Below are 16,372 nucleotides of genomic sequence, written 5' to 3'. Positions count from 1 at the left end.
ATTTTGTGGGTGGGGCCACTCAGGGTCCGATTTGGTGGGTGGGGCCACTCAGGGTCCGATTTGGTGGGCGGGGCCACTCAGGGTCCGATTTGGTGAGCGGGGCCCCTCAGAGTTCAATTTGGTCAGCGGGGCCCCTCAGGGTCCGATTTTGTGGGTGGGGCCCCACAGTGTCCGATTTTGTGGTTGGGGCCTTTCAGAATCCGATTTAGTGGGCGGGGCCCCTCAGGGTCCGATTTGGTGGGCGGGGCCCCTCAGGGTCCGATTTGGTAGACGGGGCCCCTCAGGGTCCGATTTGGTGGGCGGGGCCCTTCAGGGTCCAATTTGGTGGGCGGGGACACTCTGAGTCTGATTTAGTGGGTGGGGCCCCTCAGGGTCCGATTTGGTGGGCTGTGCCACTCTGGGTCCGTTTTGGTGGGCGGGGCCACTCAGGGTCTGATTTTTTTAGCGGGGCCACGCTGGGTCCGATTTGGAGGCCAGGGTGGATCAGCCTCCGATTTGGAGGTCGGGTGGCTCAGCCTTCGATTTGGAGCCTGGGGTCACTCAGCTTTCGATTTGGCGCGCCGGCCCTTTAAGACTCATTTCGGTGCACCGGCCCTTTAAGAATCACTTTGGCGCGTCGGCCCTTTAAGAGCCAGTTTGTCTCACTGGGCTTCTAATTCCACTTTGGCGCACATTCTCTTTCAGTGGCATGCGTCATGTGATGAAGCTAGATTTGCATTTATGCTGTTGGTTTCACTTTCAGAGCTGAAATTATCTGCCAGAAACGCTGTCGTAGAGAGGTCATGTGAAGTTCGTAGGCGTTGGCATAGTAACTGGGTGAGCCTGCGCATATCAATGAGCTTAACTGCCACCTCACGACTGTCCCATGTTTTCTCTATGGCAAGATTTTCCCATTGAAATGCATTGAGGGAAATGTTTTTTCAAATGCAAATTGCGCAAAAACTCCAAATCCGATCTACATGAAAAATACTTAGCACACCACTCGTGGACGCTGGCTTCGAAACGAGGCCTCAACGGAGTCTGTGCATGTAGCGGTTCGGGCCGCATTAATTGCGGAAATCAACTGAATAGTAATAATAATACTAGATGTGTATTTCCTGAAGGAAGTACAGATAGTGGTTTGAAATGGTGCCCGGGCTGCCCCTTTAAGAGAGACTTGCCTGCTGCCCCTGCAAGACTTTCAACTCAGGATACGATTTAACTGTGGGTGCCTCTCAGGGGCCACTTTGGCCTCAGGGTCTGATTTTGTGGGTGGGGCCCCTCAGGGCCTGATTTTGTGGGTGGGGCCCCTCAGGGTCTGATTTTGTGGGTGGGGCCCCTCAGGGTCCGATTTTGTGGCCGGGGCCACTCAGGGTCCGATTTGGTGACCGGGGCCCCTCAGGGTCCGATTTGGTGGCCAGGGCCCCTCAGGGTCTGATTTGGTGGGTGGGGCCCCTCAAGGTCCGATTTTGTGGCTGGGGCCCCTCAGGGTCCGTTTTTGTGGTCGGGGCCACTCAGGATCCGATTTTTGTGGCCGGAACCCCTCAGGGTCCAATTTTGTGGGTGGGGCCCCTCAGGGTCCGAATTTGTGGTTGGGGCCCCTCAGGGTCCGATTTTGTGGTTGGGGCCCCTCAGGGTCCGATTTTGTGGCCGGGGCCTATCAGGGTCCAATTTTGTGACTGGGGCCCATCAGGGTCCGATTTTGTGGCCGCGGCCCCTCAGGGTCTGATTTTGTGGCAGGGGCCCCTCTGGGTCTGATTTTGTGGGAGGAGCCCCACTGGGTCCAATTTGGTGGGCGGGACCACTCTGGGTCCAATTTGGTGGGCGGGGCCTCTCAGGGTCCGATTTGGTGGGCGGGGCACCACAGGGTCCGATTTGGTGGGCGGGGCCCCTCAGGGTTCAATTTGGTGGGTGGGGCCTCTCTGGGTCTGATTTGGTGGGTGGGGCCACTCTGGGTAAGATTTGGAGGCTGGGGTCGCTCAGCCTCCAATTTGGAGGCCGGGGTCGTTGAGCTTCCGATTTGGAGGCCGAGGTCAAAGAGCCTCCGATTTGGAGGCCGGGGTCGATGAGCCTCCGATTTGGAGGCCGGGGTGGCTCAGCCTCCGATTTGGAGGCCGGGGTGGCTCAGCCTCCGATTTGGAGGCCGGGGTGGCTCAGCCTCCGATTTGGAGGCCGGGGTGGCTCAGCCTCCGATTTGGAGGCCGGGGTGGCTCAGCCTCCGATTTGGAGGCCGGGGTCGATCAGCCTCCGATTTGGAGGCCGGGGTCGATCAGCCTCCGATTTGGAGGCCAGGGTCGATCAGCCTCCGATTTGGAGGCCGGGGTCGATGAGCTTCCGATTTGGAGGCCGAGGTCAAAGAGCCTCCGATTTGGAGGCCGGGGTGGCTCAGCCTCCGATTTGGAAGCCGGGGTGGCTCAGCCTCTGATTTGGAGGCCGGGGTGGCTCAGCCTCCGATTTGGAGGCCGGGGTGGCTCAGCCTCCGATTTGGAGGCCGGGGTGGCTCAGCCTCCGATTTGGAGGCCGGGGTGGCTCAGTCTCCGATTTGGTGTGTCGGCCCTTTAAGACTCATTTGGGTGCGCTGGCCCTTTAACAATCACTTTGGCGCGTTGGCCCTTTAAGAGCTAGTTTGGCTCACTGGGCTTCTTTTAAATCCACTTTGGCGCACACATTCTCTCTCAGGGGCATGTGTCATGTGATGAAGCTAGATTTGCATTTGTTCTGTGAGTTTCGCTTTAAGAGCTGATATTATGTGGCAGAGGCTCTGTGCTGGGGTTCAAGTGAAGATCGTAGGCGTTGGCATAGTAACTGGGTCTGCCTGCGCATATCAATGAGCTCAACTGTCATTTCAATCGCCTCAGGGCACGTTTTGCCATTACCCATTGAAAAGCATTGGAGACAGTGCATTCCAATGACGGGAAAAAAAATTTTCAAACGCAAATTGCGCAAAAACTACAAATCCGATCGACACGAAAAATACTTAGCACACCTCTCATGGACGCTGGCTTCGAAACGACACCTCAACGGAGTCTGTGCGTGTAGCGGTTCGGGCCGCATTAATTGCGGAAATCAACTTAATAATAATAATAAGAAGAAGAATAAGTTAGCAGCGTTCGGATTACAATATAGTGGTTTTTTCAAACCACTATAACTAGATGTGTATTTCCTGAAGGAAGTACAGATAGTGGTTTGAAATGGTGCCCGGGCTGCCCCTTTAAGAGAGACTTGCCTGCTGCCCCTGCAAGACTTTCAACTCAGGATCCGTTTTAACGGTGAGTGCCTCTCAGAGGCCACTTTGGCCTCAGGGTCTGATTTGGTGGGTGGGGCCCCTCAGGATACGATTCCTTGGCCTGGGCTCCTCAGGGCTTGAATTGTTGGTGGGGATCTCTCAGGCTCCGATTTTGTGGGTGTGGCCCCTCAGGGTCCGATTTTGTGGGTGGGGCCCCTCAGGTTCCGATTTTGTGAGTGGGGCCCCTCAGGGTCCGATTTTGTGGCCGGGGCCCCTCAGGGTCTGATTTTGTGGCCGGATCCCCTCAGGGTCCGATTTTCTGGCCGTGGCCCCTCAGGGTCCGATTATGTGGGTTGGGCCCCTCAGGGTCCGATTTTGTGGCCAGGGCCCCTCAGGGTCCGATTTTGTGGCCGGAGCCCCTCAGGGTCCGATTTTGTGGCCGGGGCCCCTCAGGGTCTGATTTTGTGGTTGGGACCAATCAGGGTCCGATTTTGTGGTTGGGCCCCTCAGGGTCAGATTTGGTAGGTTGGGCCCCTTAGGGTCTGATTTTGTGGGCGGAGACCCCCTGGGTCCGATTTGGTCGGCGGGGCCACTCTGGGTCCGATTTGGTTGGCGGGACCACTCTGGGTCCGATTTAGTGGGCGGGGACCCACAGGGTCCGATTTGGTGGGCGGGGCCCCTCAGGGTCCGGTTTGGTGGGCAGGGCCTTTCTGGGTCCGATTTGGTGGGCGGGGCCACTCGGTAAGATTTGGTGGGCGGGGCCACTCTGGGTAAGATTTGGAGGCCGGGGTCGATGAGCTTCCGATTTGGAGGCCGAGGTCAAAGAGCCTCCGATTTGGAGTCCGGGGTTGCTCAGCCTCCGATTTGGAGGCCGGGGTGGCTCAGCCTCCGATTTGGAGGCCGGGGTGGCTCAGCCTCCGATTTGGAGGCCGGGGTCGATCAGCCTCCGATTTGGAGGCCGGGGTCGATCAGCCTCCGATTTGGAGGCCGGGGTCGATCAGCCTCCGATTTGGAGGCCGGGGTCGATCAGCCTCCGATTTGGAGGCCGGGGTGGCTCAGCCTCCGATTTGGAGGCCGGGGTGGCTCAGCCGCCCATTTGGAGGCCGGGGTCGATCAGCCTCCGATTTGGAGGCCGGGGTCGATCAGCCTCCGATTTGGAGGCCGGGGTCGATCAGCATCCGATTTGGATGCCGGGTTGGCTCAGCCTCCCATTTGGAGGCCGGGGTGGCTCAGCCTCCCATTTGGAGGCCGGGGTGGCTCAGCCTCCCATTTGGAGGCCGGGGTCGATCAGCCTCCCATTTGGAGGCCGGGGTCGATCAGCCTCCCATTTGGAGGCCGGGGTGGCTCAGCCTCCGATTTGGAGGCCGGGGTGGCTCAGCCTCCGATTTGGAGTCCGGGTTGGCTCAGCCTCCGATTTGGAGGCCGGGGTGGCTCAGCCTCCGATTTGGAGGCCAGGGTCGATCAGCCTCCGATTTGGAGGCCGGGGTGGCTCAGCCTCCGATTTGGAGGCCGGGGTGGCTCAGCCTCCGATTTGGAGGCCGGGGTGGCTCAGCCTCCGATTTGGAGGCCGGGGTGGCTCAGCCTCCGATTTGGAGGCCGGGGTGGCTCAGCCTCCGATTTGGAGGCCGGGGTCAATCAGCCTCCGATTTGAAGGCCGGGGTCAATCACCCTCCGATTTGGAGGCCGGGGTGGCTCAGCCTCCAATTTGGAGGCTGGGGTGGCTCAGCCTTCGATCTGGAGGCCGGGGTGGCTCAGCCTCCGATTTGGAGTCCGGGGTGGCTCAACCTCCAACTTGGAGGCCGGGGTGGCTCAGCCTCCGATTTGGAGGCCGGGGGGTTGATCAGCCTCCCATTTGGAGCCTGTGGTCACTCAGCTTTCGATTTGGCGTGTTGGCCCTTTAAGACTCATTTCGGTGCGCCGGCCCTTTAACAGTCACTATTGCACTTCGGCCCTTTAAGAGCCAGTTTGGCTCACTGGGCTTCTAAATATACTTTGGCGCACATTCTCTCTCAGGGGCATGTGTCATGTGATGAAGCTAGATTTGCATTTGTGCTGTGGGTTTCGCTTTAAGAGCTGATATTATGTGGCAGAAGCTCTGTTCTGGAGATGTCATGTGACATTCGTAGGCGCTGGCATAGTAACTGGTTCTGCCTGCGCATATCAATGAGCTCAACTGCCATTTCAATCGCCTCAGGGCACGTTTTGCCATTTCCCATTCAAATGCATTGGAGACAGTGCATTCCAATGACGGGAAAAAAAATTTTCGAACGCAAATTGCGCAAAAACTACAAATCTGATCGACACGAAAAATATTTAGCACACCTCTCATGGGCGCTGGCTTCGAAACGACACCTCAACGGAGTCTGTGCGTGTAGCGGTTCGGGCTGTATTAATTGCGGAAATCAACTTAATAATAATAATAATAAGAAGAATAAGTTAGCAGCGTTCGGATTACAATATAGTAGTTTTTTCAAACCACTATAACTAGATGTGTATTTCCTGAAGGAAGTACAGATAGTGGTTTGAAATGGTGCCCGGGCTGCCCCTTTAAGAGAGACTTGCCTGCTGCCCCTGCAAGACTTTCAACTCAGGATACGATTTAACTGTGGGTGCCTCTCAGGGGCCACTTTGGCCTCATGGTCTGATTTTGTGGGTGGGGCCTGATTTTGTGGGTGGGGCCCCTCAGGGTCCGATTTTTTTGGGTGGGGCCTCTCAGGGTCCGATTTGGTGGCCGGGGCCCCTCAGGGTCCGATTTGGTGGCCGGGGCCCCTCAGGGTCTGATTTGGTGGGTGGGGCCCCTCAAGGTCCGATTTTGTGGCTGGGGCCCCTCAGGGTCCGATTTTGTGGTCGGGGCCAATCAGGATCCGATTTTTGTGGGTGGGACCTCTCAGGGTCCGATTTCGTGGGCGGGGCCCCTCAGGGTCCAATTTGGTGGGCAGGTCCCCTCAGGGTCCGATTTTGTGGGTTGGGCCCCTCAGGGTCCGATTTTGTGGCCGGGGCCCCTCAGGGTACGATTTTGTGTCAGGGGCCCCTCAGGGTCCGATTTTGTGGTTGGGTCCCCTCAGGGTCCGATTTTGTGGTTGGGGCCCCTCAGGGTCCGATTTTGTGGCCGCGGCCCCTCAGGGTCTGATTTTGTGGCCGCGGCCCCTCAGGGTCCGATTTTGTGGCAGGGGCCCCTCTGGGTCCGATTTTGTGGGTGGGGCCCCTCTGGGTCCAATTTGGTGGGCGGGACCACTCTGGGTCCAATTTGGTGGCCGGGGCCTATCAGGGTCCAATTTTGTGACTGGGGCCCATCAGGGTCCAATTTTGTGGCCGCGGCCCCTCAGGGTCTGATTTTGTGGCAGGGGCCCCTCTGGGTCTGATTTTGTGGGCGGAGCCCCTCTGGGTCCAATTTGGTGGGCGGGACCACTCTGGGTCCAATTTGGTGGGCGGGACCACTCTGGGTCCGATTTGGTGGGTGGGGCCTCTCAGGGTCCGATTTGGTGGGCGGGGCCACTCTGGGTAAGATTTGGAGGCTGGGGTCGCTCAGCCTCCAATTTGGAGGCCGGGGTAGTTGAGCTTCCGATTTGGAGGCCGAGGTCAAAAAGCCTCTGATTTGGAGGCCGGGGTCGATGAGACTCCGATTTGGAGGCCGGGGTGGCTCAGCCTCCGATTTGGAGGATGGGGTGGCTCAGCCTCCGATTTGGAGGCCGGGGTGGCTCAGCCTCCGATTTGGAGGCCGGGATCGATCAGCCTCCGATTTGGAGGCCGGGGTGGCTCAGCCTCCGATTTGGAGGCCGGGGTCGATCAGCCTCCGATTTGGAGGCCGGGGTGGCTCAGCCTCCGATTTGGAGGCCGGGGTGGCTCAGCCTCCGATTTGGAGGCCGGGGTGGCTCAGCCTCCTATTTGGAGGCCGGGGTGGCTCAGCCTTCTATTTGGAGGCCGGGGTGGCTCAGCCTCCTATTTGGAGGCCGGGGTGGCTCAGCCTCCGATTTGAAGGCCTGGGTCGATCAGCCTCCGATTTGGAGGCCGGGGTGGATCAGCCTCCGATTTGGAGGCTGGGGTGGATCAGCCTCCGATTTGGAGGCCGGGGTGGCTCAGCCTCCGATTTGGAGGCCGGGGTGGCTCAGCCTCCGATTTGGAGGCCGGGGTGGCTCAGCCTCCGATTTGGAGGCCGGGGTGGATCAGCCTCCGATTTGGAGGTCGGGGTGGATCAGCCTCCGATTTGGAGGCCGGGGTGGATCAGCCTCCGATTTGGAGGCTGGGGTGGCTCAGCCTCCGATTTGGAGGCCGGGGTGGATCAGCCTCCGATTTGGAGGCCGGGGTGGATCAGCCTCCGATTTGGAGGCCGGGGTGGATCAGCCTCCGATTTGGAGGCCGGGGTGGCTCAGCCTCCTATTTGGAGGCTGGGGTGGTTCAGCCTCTGATTTGGAGGCCTGGGTCCATCAGCCTCCGATTTGGAGGCCGGGGTGGATCAGGCTCCGATTTGGAGGCCGGGGTGGATCAGGCTCCGATTTGGAGGCCGGGGTGGATCAGCCTCCCATTTGGAGGCCGGGGTGGCTCAGCCTCCGATTTGGAGGCCGGGGTGGCTCAGTCTCCGATTTGGTGTGTCGGCCCTTTAAGACTCATTTGGGTGCGCTGGCCCTTTAACAATCACTTTGGCGCGTTGGCCCTTTAAGAGCTAGTTTGGCTGACTGGACTTCTTTTAAATCCACTTTGTCGCACACATTCTCTCTCAGGGGCATGTGTCATGTGATGAAGATAGATTTGCATTTGTGCTGTGGGTTTCGCTTTAAGAGCTGATATTATGTGGCAGAGGCTCTGTGCTGGGGTTCAAGTGAAGTTCGTAGGCGTTGGCATAGTAACTGGGTCTGCCTGCGCATATCAATGAGCTCAACTGTCATTTCAATCGCCTCAGGGCACGTTTTGCCATTTCCTATTGAAAAGCATTGGAGACAGTGCATTCCAATGACGGGAAAAAAAAATTTCAAACGCAAATTGCGCAAAAACTACAAATCCGATCGACACGAAAAATACTTAGCACACCTCTCATGGACGCTGGCTTCGAAACGACACCTCAACGGAGTCTGTGCGTGTAGCGGTTTGGGCCGCATTAATTGCGGAAATCAACTTATTAATAATAATAAGAAGAAGAATAAGTTAGCAGCGTTCGGATTACAATATAGTGGTTTTTTCAAACCACTATAACTAGATGTGTATTTCCTGAAGGAAGTACAGATAGTGGTTTGAAATGGTGCCCGGGCTGCCCCTTTAAGAGAAACTTGCCTGCTGCCCCTGCAAGACTTTCAACTCAGGATACGATTTAACTGTGGCTGCCACTCAGGGGCCACTTTGGCCACAGGGTCTGATTTTGTGGGTGGGGCCCCTCAGGGCCTGATTTTGTGGGTGGGGCCCCTCAGGGTCCAATTTTGTGGGTGGGGCCCCTCAGGGTCCGATTTTGTGGCCTGGCCCCGTCAGTGTCCGATTTTGTGGGTGGGGCCTCTCAGGGTCCGATTTGGTGGGCGGGGCCCCTCAGGGTCCAATTTGGTGGGCAGGGCCCCTCAGGGTCCGATTTTGTGGCCGGGGCCCCTCAGGGTCCGATTTTGTGTCAGGGGCCCCTCAGGGTCCGATTTTGTGGTTGGGTCCCCTCAGGGTCCGATTTTGTGGTTGGGGCCCCTCAGGGTCCGGTTTTGAGGCCACGGCCCCTCAGGGTCTGATTTTGTGGCCGTGGCCCCTCAGGGTCCGATTTTGTGGCAGGGGCCCCTCTGGGTCCGATTTTGTGGGTGGGGCCCCTCTGGGTCCAATTTGGTGGGTGGGACCACTCTGGGTCCAATTTGGTGGGCGGGGCCTCTCAGAGTCCGATTTTGTGGTTGGGTCCCCTCAGGGTCCGATTTTGTGGTTGGGGCCCCTCAGGGTCCGATTTTGTGGCCGGGGCCTATCAGGGTCCAATTTTGTGACTGGGGCCCATCAGGGTCCGATTTTGTGGCCGCGGCCCCTCAGGGTCTGATTTTGTGGCAGGGGCCCCTCTGGGTCTGATTTTGTGGGCGGAGCCCCACTGGGTCCAATTTGGTGGGCGGGACCACTCTGGGTCCAATTTGGTGGGCGGGACCACTCTGGGTCCAATTTTGTGGGCGGGGCCTCTCAGGGTCCGATTTGGTGGGTGGGGCCCCACAGGGTCCGATTTTGTGGGCGGGGCCCCTCAGGGTCCGATTTGGTGGGCAGGGCCTCTCTGGGTCTGATTTGGTGGGTGGGGCCACTCTGGGTAAGATTTGGAGGCTGGGGTCGCTCAGCCTCCAATTTGGAGGCCGGGGTCGTTGAGCTTCCGATTTGGAGGCCGAGGTCAAAGAGCCTCCGATTTGGAGGCAGGGGTGGCTCAGCCTCCGATTTGGAGGCCGGGGTGGCTCAGCCTCCGATTTGGAGGCCAGGGTGGCTCAGCCTCCGATTTGGAGGCCGGGGTGGCTCAGCCTCCGATTTGGAGGCCGGGGTGGATCAGCCTCCGATTTGGAGTCCGGGGTGACTCAGCCTCCGATTTGGAGGCCGGGGTGGCTCAGCCTCCGATTTGGAGATCGGGGTGGCTCAGCCTCCGATTTGGAGGCCGGGGTGGCTCAGCCTCCGATTTGGAGGCCGGGGTCGATCAGCCTCCGATTTGGAGGCCGGGGTGGCTCAGGCTCCGATTTGGAGGCCGGGGTCGATCAGCCTCCGATTTGGAGGCCGGGGTGGCTCAGGCTCCGATTTGGAGGCCGGGGTCGATCAGCCTCCGATTTGGAGGACGGGGTGGCTCAGCCTCCGATTTGGAGGCCGGGGTGGCTCAGCGTCCGATTTGGAGGCCGGGGTGGCTCAGCCTCCGATTTGGAGGCCGGGGTGGCTCAGTCTCCGATTTGGTGTGTCGGCCCTTTAAGACTCATTTGGGTGCGCTGGCCCTTTAACAATCACTTTGGCGCGTTGGCCCTTTAAGAGCTAGTTTGGCTCACTGGGCTTCTTTTAAATCCACTTTGGCGCACACATTCTCTCTCAGGGGCATGTGTCATGTGATGAAGATAGATTTGCATTTGTGCTGTGAGTTTCGCTTTAAGAGCTGATATTATGTGGCAGAGGCTCTGTGCTGGGGTTCAAGTGAAGTTCGTAGGCGTTGGCATAGTAACTGGGTCTGCCTGCGCATATCAATGAGCTCAACTGTCATTTCAATCGCCTCAGGGCACGTTTTGCCATTTCCTATTGAAAAGCATTGGAGACAGTGCATTCCAATGACGGGAAAAAAAAATTTCAAACGCAAATTGCGCAAAAACTACAAATCCGATCGACACGAAAAATACTTAGCACACCTCTCATGGACACTGGCTTCGAAACGACACCTCAACGGAGTCTGTGCGTGTAGCAGTTCAGGCCGCATTAATTACGGAAATCAACTTAATACTAGATGTGTATTTCCTGAAGGAAGTACAGATAGTGGTTTGAAATCGTGCCCGGGCTGCCCCTTTAAGAGAGACTTGCCTGCTGCCCCTGCAAGACTTTCAACTCAGGATCCGTTTTAACTGTGAGTGCCTCTCAGAGGCCACTTTTGCCTCAGGGTCTGATTTGGTGGGTGGGGCCCCTCAGGATCCGATTCCTTGGCCTGGGCTCCTCAGGGCTTGAATTGTTGGCGGGGATCTCTCAGGCTCCGAATTTGTGGGTGTGGCCCCTCAGGGTCCGATTTTGTGGGTGGGGCCCCTCAGGCTCCAATTTTGTGAGTGGGGCCCCTCAGGGTCCGATTTTGTGGCCGGGGCCCCTCAGGGTCTGATTTTGTGGCCGGATCCCCTCAGGGTCCGATTTTCTGGCCGTGGCCCCTCAGGGTCCGATTATGTGGGTTGGGCCCCTCAGGGTCCGATTTTGTGGCCAGGGCCCCTCAGGGTCCGATTTTGTGGCCGGGGCCCCTCAGGGTCCGATTTTGTGGCCAGGGCCCCTCAGGGTCTGATTTTGTGGTTGGGACCAATCAGGGTCCGATTTTGTGGTTGGGGCTCCTCAGGGTCAGATTTGGTGGGTTGGGCCCCTTAGGGTCTGATTTTGTGGGCGGAGACCCTCTGGGTCCGATTTGGTCGGCGGGGCCACTCTGGGTCCGATTTGGTTGGCGGGACCACTCTGGGTCTGATTTAGTGGGCGGGGCCCCACAGGGTCCGATTTGGTGGGCGGGACCCCTCAGGGTCCGGTTTGGTGGGCAGGGCCTCTCTGGGTCCGATTTGGTGGGCGGGGCCACTCGGTAAGATTTGGTGGGCGGGGCCACTCTGGGTTAGATTTGGAGTCCGGGGTGGCTCAGCCTCCGATTTGGAGGCCGGGGTGGCTCAGCCTCCGATTTGGAGGCCGGGGTCGATCAGCCTCTGATTTGGAGGCCGGGGTCGATCAGCCTCCGATTTGGAGGCCGGGGTGGCTCAGCCTCCGATTTGGAGGCCGGGGTGGCTCAGCCTCCGATTTGGAGGCCGGGGTGGCTCAGCCTCCGATTTGGAGGCCGGGGTGGCTCAGCCTCCGATTTGGAGGCCGGGGTGGCTCAGCCTCCGATTTGGAGGCCGGGGTGGCTCAGCCTCCGATTTGGAGACAGGGGTGGCTCAGCCTCCGATTTGGAGGCCGGGGTGGCTCAGCCTCCGATTTGGAGGCCGGGGTGGCTCAGCCTCCGATTTGGAGGCCGGGGTGGCTCAGCCTCCGATTTGGAGGCCGGGGTCAATCAGCCTCCGATTTGAAGGCCGGGGTCAATCACCCTCCGATTTGGAGGCCGGGGTGGCTCAGCCTCCAATTTGGAGGCCGGGGTGTCTCAGCCTTCGACCCGGAGGCCGGGGTGGCTCAGCCTCCGATTTGGAGTCCGGGGTGGCTCAACCTCCGATTTGGAGTCCGGGGTGGCTCAACCTCTAATTTGGAGGCCGGGGTGACTCAGCCTCCGATTTGGAGGCCGGGGGGTCGATCAGCCTCCCATTTGGAGCCTGTGGTCACTCAGCTTTCGATTTGGCGTATTGGCCCTTTAAGACTCATTTCGGTGCGCCGGCCCTTTAACAGTCACTTTTGCACTTCGGCCCTTTAAGAGCCAGTTTGGCTCACTGGGCTTCTAAATACACTTTGGCGCACATTCTCTCTCAGGGGCATGTGTCATGTGATGAAGCTAGATTTGTATTTGTGCTGTGGGTTTCGCTTTAAGAGCTGATATTATGTGGCAGAAGCCCTGTTCTGGAGATGTCATGTGACGTTCGTAGGCGTTGGCATAGTAACTGGGTCTGCCTGCGCATATCAATGAGCTCAACTGCCATTTCAATCGCCTCAGGGCACGTTTTGCCATTTCCCCATTCAAATGCATTGGAGACAGTGCATTCCAATGACGGGAAAAAAAATTTTCGAACACAAATTGCGCAAAAACTACAAATCTGATCGACACGAAAAATACTTACACACCTCTCATGGGCGCTGGCTTCGAAACGACACCTCAACGGAGTCTGTGCGTGTAGCGGTTCGGGCTGTATTAATTGCGGAAATCAACTTAATAATAATAATAAGAAGAAGAAGTTAGCAGCATTCGGATTACAATATAGTGGTTTTTTCAAACCACTATAAATAATAACTAGATGTGTATTTCCTGAAGGAAGCACAGATAGTGGTTTGAAATGGTGCCCAGGCTGCCCCTTTAAGAGAGACTTGCCTGCTGCCCCTGCAAGACATAGTAACATAGTAACATAGTAACATAGTAATTAAGGTTGAAGGGAGACTTTAAGTCCATCTAGTTCAACCCATATCCTATCCTAACTTGCCCTAACATGTTGATCCAGAGGAAGGCAAAAAAACCCCATGTGGCAACAGTAAGCTTCACATTGGGGAAAAAAATTCCTTCCCGACTCCACATACGGCAATCAGACTAGCTCCCTGGATCAACGCAATATTAAGGAGACTAGTGTATATACCCTGTAATATTATACTTTTCAAGAAAGGCATCCAGTCCCTTCTTAAATTTTAGTAGTGAATCACTCATTACAACATCATATGGCAGAGAGTTCCATAGTCTCACTGCTCTTACAGTAAAGAATCCGCGTCTGTGAGTATGCTTAAACCTTCTTTCCTCCAGACGTAGAGGATGCCCCCTTGTCCCCGTCACAGGTCTAAGAGTAAAAAGATCATTAGAAAGGTCTTTGTATTGTCCCCACATATATTTATACATTGTAATAAGAGCACCCCTAAGCCTTCGATTCTCCAAACTAAATAACCCCAAGTGTAATAACCTGTCTTGGTATTGCAGACCCCCTAGTTCCCTAATAACCTTGGTCGCTCTTCTCTGCACCCGCTCCAGTTCAGCTATGTCTTTCTTATACACCGGAGACCAGAACTGTACACAGTATTCTAAGTGTGGTCGCACTAGTGACTTATATAGAGGTAAAATTATGTTCTCCTCATGAGCATCTATGCCTTTTTTAATGCATCCCATTATTTTATTTGCCTTTGCAGCAGCTGCTTGACTCTGGCCACTAAATGTGAGTTTGTCGTCCACCCATACACCCAGGTCTTTTTCAATGACTGTTTTGCCCAGTGTTTTACAATTAAGCACATAATTATACAACTTGTTCGTTCTACCCAAGTGCATGACCTTACATTTATCCCCATTAAAGCTCATTTGCCATTTATCAGCCCAAGCTTCTAGTTTACATAAATCCTCCTGTAATATAAAATTGTCCTCCTCTGTATTAATTACCCTGCAGAGTTTAGTGTCATCTGCAAATATTGAAATTCTACTCTCTATGCCCCCTACAAGGTCATTAATAAATATGTTAAAAAGAAGCGGGCCCAAAACTGACCCCTGTGGTACCCCACTGCTAACCGTGACCCAGTCCGAGTGTGCTCCATTAATAACCACCCTTTGTTTCCTATCCCTGAGCCAGCTCTTAACCCACCTACACATATTTTCCCCTATCCCCATTGTTCTCATTTTATGTATCAACCTTTTGTGTGGCACCGTATCAAAAGCTTTTGAAAAGTCCATGTACACCACGTCCACTGCATTCCCTTGGTCCAGTCCGGAACTTACCTCTTCATAAAAGCTTATCAGATTAGTCTGACAGGAACGGTCTCTTGTAAACCCATGTTGATATTGGGTCAGAAGGTTATTCTTCTCCAGATACTCCAGTATAGTATCTCTTAGAAAACCCTCCAGGATTTTACCCACAGTTGAGGTTAAACTTACAGGCCTATAATTTCCAAGTTCAGTTTTTGTCCCCTTTTTGAATATTGGCACCACATTTGCTATACGCCAGTCCTGTGGCACAGACCCTGTTATTATGGAATCTTTAAAGATTAAAAATAGTGGTCTATCAATGACTGTGCTTAATTCCTGCAGTACTCGGGGGTGTATCCCATCCGGGCCCGGGGATTTGTCAATTTTAGTGATTTGTAGATGCCGCCGTACTTCCTGCTGGGTTAAGCAGGTGACATTTAATGGAGAATTTTTATCCCTGATCATGTTATCCATCATGGGATTTTCATGTGTAAATACTGTTGAAAAAAAGTCATTTAGCATATTGGCTTTTTCCTCATCCTCATCCACCATTTCACCCAGACTATTTTTAAGGGGACCAACACTATCATTTTTTAGCTTCTTACTATTTATGTAGTTAAAGAATATTTTGGGATTATTTTTACTTTCTCTGGCAATGAGTCTCTCTGTCTCAATCTTTGCTGTCTTGATTTGCTTTTTACAGAATTTATTTAATCTTCTGTATTTATTTAATGCCTCATCACTACCTACTACATTCAACTCAGGATCTGTTTTAACTGTGGGTGCATCTCAGGGGCAATTTGGCCTCAGGGTCTGACTTTGTGGGTGGGGCCCCTCAGGGTCCGATTTTGTGGGTGGGGCCCCTCAGGGTCCGATTTTGTGGGTGGGGCCCCTCAGGGTCCGATTTTGTGGCCGCGGTCCCTCAAGGTCCGATTTGGTGGGTTGGGCCCCTCAGGGTTCGATTTGGTGGCTGGGGCCCCTCAAGGAATGATTTGGTGGTTGGGGCACCTCAGGGTCTGATTTTGTGGCTGGGGCCCCTCAGGGTCCAATTTTGTGGCCAGTGCCCCTCAGGGTCCAATTTGGTGGGTGGGGCCCCTCAGAGTCCGATTTGGTGGGCGGGGCCCCTCAGAGTTCGATTTGGTGAGCGGGGCCCCTCTGGGTCTGATTTGGTGAGTGGGGCCCCTCAGGGTCCGATTTGGTTGGCGGTGCCACTCTGGGTTCGATTTGGTGAGGGGGCTCCTCAGGGTCCGATTTGGTGGGAGGGGCCACTCTGGGTCTAATTTGGTGGGAGGGGCTCTTCAGGGTCCGATGTTGTGGCCGGATCCCCTGAGGGTCCGATTTTGTGGGTGGGGCCCCTCAGGGTCCGATTTTGTGGCCGGGGCCCTTCAGGGTCCGATTTGGTGGGCGGGGCCACTCTGGGTCCGATTAGTTGGGCGGGGCCACTCTGGGTCCGATTTGGTGGGCGGGGCCACTCTGGGTCCGATTTGGTGGGCGGGGCCACTCTGGGTCCGATTTGGTGGGTGGGGCCACTCTGGGTCTGATTTGGAGGCCAGGGTGGCTCACCCTCCGATTTGTAGGCCAGGGTCGATCAGCCTCCGATTTGGAGCCTGGAGTCACTCAGCTTTCGATTTGGCACGCCGGCCTTTTAAGACTCATTTCGGTGCACGGCCCTTTAAGAATCACTTTCACGCATTGGCCCTTTAAGAGCCAGTTTGGCTCACTGGGCTTCTAAATCCACTTTGGCGCACATTCTCTCTCAGGGGCATGCGTCATGTGATGAAGCTAGATTTGCATTTGTGCTGTGGGTTTCGCTTTAAGAGCAGAAATTATCTGGCAGAAACTCTGTCCTCGGGGGGGGTCATGTGAAGTTCGTAGACGTTGGCATAGTAACTGGGTCTGCCTGCGCATATCAATGAGCTTAACTGCTATTTGAATCGCCTCAGAGCATGTTTTCCCTGTGGCAACATTTTCCCATTGAAACGCATTGAGGAAAATGTTTTTACAAACGCAAATTGCGCAAAAACTACAAATCCGATTGACACGAAAAATACTTAGCACACCTCTCGTGGACGCTGGCTTCGAAACAACACGTCAACGGAGTCTGTGCGTGTAGCGGTTCGGGCCACATTAATTGCGGAAAATCAACTGAATAATAATAATAATACTAGATGTGTATTTCCTGAAGGAAGTACAGA

The sequence above is a fragment of the Dendrobates tinctorius genome, unplaced genomic scaffold, assembly GCF_039654945.1.
Source record: "Dendrobates tinctorius isolate UK_male_01 unplaced genomic scaffold, ASM3965494v1 ptg000043l, whole genome shotgun sequence".
NCBI lineage: Eukaryota > Metazoa > Chordata > Amphibia > Anura > Dendrobatidae > Dendrobates > Dendrobates tinctorius.
This window is presented reverse-complemented; position numbering follows the sequence as displayed.